The 3,664-nt window shown below is 36.7% G+C and overlaps 1 protein-coding gene across 1 annotated transcript in view; it reads right to left on the bottom strand.

The window, feature by feature from the left end:
• Window positions 1-3,664, bottom strand: part of LOC107616792 — a 16,610-nt gene that overhangs the window by 94 nt on the left and 12,852 nt on the right. The gene's annotated exons all lie outside the window — the stretch shown is intronic.

Raw genomic sequence — 3,664 nt, 5'->3', positions numbered from 1 at the left:
CCTCCTAAACTTTGAGTTCTAGTAGGACCAAAAGGATCAATATGTAACATTTCTAATGGCCTCTTGGTTGAGATTCCATCTTTTGATTTAAAAGATGATTTTACTTCTTTGCCTAATTAGCAAGCATCACAAGTAAGATCCTTTTCAAACTTAATATTTGGAATTCCTCTAACCAAATTATTTTTGACTAGCTTAGAAATTTGGTACATGCTAGCATGACCCAACTTTCTATGCCAAAGCCATTTTTCAGATTCAAGAGATGTAAAGCATGTTACATTTTGTTCCTTTAATTCCTCAAGAGTTAATCCATACACATTGTTACACCTTTTGGCTTCAAATAAAATATTCCCAGTTTTCTCACAAACAACCAAACAAACAAACTTCTTAAAAAATAACTTCAAAACCCAAATCACACAATTGACTAACACTAAGCAAATTATGTTTCAAACCATGTACAAGGAGAACATCATTTATACAAGAAGAAAAATTTTTACCAACTTTTCCAACAGCCACTATTTTTCCTTTTGCATCATCACCAAAAGTGACAAGTCCTCCATCATATTCATCAAGCTTTATGAAGAAGGTTGTCTTTCCGGTCATATGCCTAGAGCATCCGCTGTCCATATACCACATATTTTCTTTCCGTTTGGATGCTAGGCACACCTGATCTATGTGATCTGCCATGAGACATGGTTGTGACTTGGTCTCGGTTTCTTCATCATCATCATCTGAGTCATTCTCCAAGTCTTCCCATGAGGCCATCAGTCCCTTCTTCTTTCCTCTTTTCGGCTTTTCCTCCTTCTTTAACTTGGGACAATCAGATTTGAAGTACCCCATTTCCTTGCAATTGTAACATGTTACTTTGCTAAGGTCTTTCTTCATCTTCCTTGAGCTGCTGCCTTTGCCTTTGAGCTTCACCATTTTCCTAAATTTTTTTCCAAACAACACAAACTCATTTTCAGAAGAGTTATCACTAGATTCATCATCCAGAGGGTTAGTCACAGAAGAAAAAGCTATTCCTTTCCTTTTTAAATCTTTTTTCAAATAGATGTTTTCAAAAGCAAGAAGATTTCCTCTCAAATCATCAACTGTCATGGAATCTAAGCTACTGCTCTCAGAAATAATTAAAGCTTTTGTTTCCCACTCTTTTGTAAGACATCTCAACACTCTTCTCACTAGCACAGATTCAGAATGTGTAATTCCCAGAGCATCTAAGCCAACAATGATGGCGTTGAACCGTTCGAACAGTTCATCAATGGACCCCTTTGCCGCGTGATACCCGTCGGTACTCCTCAAAGCTGATAGCACAGTTGAGCAGGTTTACTGCCTTGGCATTTAATTCTACTTTCTTCCTATCTTCCTCGGTCCATCTTGCTTCTGGTTTGAGAGAGACTACTCCTTCAGCACTTGTAACAGTTGGATATTGAGGTCCTTCCAAGATGATTTTCTATAGTCTGTAATCCACTGCTTGCACAAATATCTTCATCCTCTCCTTCCAATAGGTATAATTTTTCCCATTGAAAAGAGGAGGTTTGTTGCTTGATTGTCCTTCGGTCAAATTGTAGGACACCACATTTGAGCCACTGTTTTCTGCCATGAGGATCTTTACTCCAAGCTGCAAAGCTTGATCTCTTTGAGACAAAGCTCTGATACCAATTGATGGTTTCAGTGGCTAAGAGAAGGGGGGGTTGAATCTTAGCCCCCTTTTTGATTGCTAACACGTGCTGAACTTAGAGGAGACTTTTCTGTTTTTAGCTCGTCCCTAGCCACGAGACTTTTTCATTTTGTCTCGTCACTTGGCACGAGACATTTTTGGTTTTTTGCTCCTGTGCAGTAGAAAACAGAAATGAAGTAGGAGAGAAGGAAGATTACACCCAGATATATCCTGGTTCAGCTGCTAAGTGCAATGCAGCCTACATCTAGTCTCCATCACAACAATGATGGAATTTCACTATAATCAACCAGATTACAAACTGTAAAGTGCTAACCCAACTTACAAGGGGATTCCCACAGAATCATGAATCACAACATAGATGAACAAAGGAACTCTAAGACATCTATGGCTTTTTCTTTTAATTTTGCACTCTCTGCCTTTTTTCGCTCTATGGATTTTTCATACAAACCTCACTGTTTGCCTTTTTCCATGAGACTCAAGACATGACAAAATTAAACAGAAAAATACTAAACAGAATACATTGAAGGAGAAGAGAAACTGCTAGCTTAGGTAGCTCTGAGACTTCTGTGCCTTGCACTCTCAAATCTTACTCCTTGCTCCAAACAGTGGCTGTTCTCTCTTTTTAAAGAAGAGGGAAGCCTCCACATTTGAAGCCAACACCCAAACCAACTTCTTCCTCCTTCAACAAACAGAACCGGTTCGGCCACATAGAGAGAGAAGAGATAACCATGCAAAACCCAACATGCAATTACCTCTGGTCCTTTCTTGATCATCACCCTTCATCAATCCGAGCTCTCCATCCTTGGCTTGCTCTCCAAGATGAATTTCTGGCCCTTGATGCTTCATGATGATAATGACTTCATCTGCTTCAATCTCTGCCTCAACCATCACTTCGCCACTCTAGCTACTTCCTGTGGTGGTTGAACAGAATCAAAGACAAGCCATCCTTCAAGAATCTCCCTTGCTGGCCGAATCTTTACCTTCCATTTTTGAGCATGAAGAGCTCAAGATAACCTCACCAAATCTAACCACATTTGGTGAATATCTCAGCCACAGCTCATTTTTATTTTTTTATGTTTTCTTGCCATCATTGTGATGGTCTTGTAGCTTGCCTTCCCTTCTTTTTGATAGCTCAAAGTAGCTTCCATGGCTTCCATAATTTCTGTTGAAGTGACCGAAGAGAAGAAAGAGATGAGAGAGAAGATAAAGTGGAACTAAAAGCATGTAATGAGTTTGAATAAAGTAAAACAAGCTGAATTAATTCCTACTCCCCTTTCTTTCTTGGTGGCGTGTAGCATTAATGAGCCATCAAATCAATTGTATAATCTCTCTCATGTTTCCAAGGTCTGCAATAACTCCAATTAATAAAATTTGGATTCCATCAAAAGATAAAAGTGATATCCGTTGAAGCATGCAGCACATAATCAAAGGAATGGGTTTCTTTTGTTAAGTGAATAAAATAATATTGTGCCCCATTTTCTTTTAATTTCAGACCAAGCATTTTTTGTCTCATACCAAGACCTTTAATTGGGCTTGTTATCACAATTGCTAGCCCATTTAATAAAACACTTGTTTCAGCCACCATCCTCATAATAATTTTAACATCAAGGCTGAATGTTGATTTTATTAAGCTTGGGATCTCTTCTTTTCATTTCGGCCCAAATATAAAACCTGCAACACAAAATTATTAATTAACATATGTTAAATAAAAATTAAATTAATAATTTTGTAATTAATTATTTTAATAATATTTAATCATCACAAATATTAATTTAGAGTTTTCCAAACTCATCAAATTACAAATTTAATAATCAAATTGTATAACATGACACTCTCTAATTGTAATTAAAATCAAATTAAAATTAAAATATTAAAATTCAAAGCTATATTACTAATTTGAGTAACAACCAAAATGTGTTACATGACACTTTTTAATTAAACTTGAGATAAAATATTTTCCTCTAAAATTAATAAACTCCCTTTCTCTAT

This window comes from Arachis ipaensis, chromosome B09 (assembly GCF_000816755.2).
Source record: "Arachis ipaensis cultivar K30076 chromosome B09, Araip1.1, whole genome shotgun sequence".
NCBI lineage: Eukaryota > Viridiplantae > Streptophyta > Magnoliopsida > Fabales > Fabaceae > Arachis > Arachis ipaensis.
This window is presented reverse-complemented; position numbering and strand designations above follow the sequence as displayed.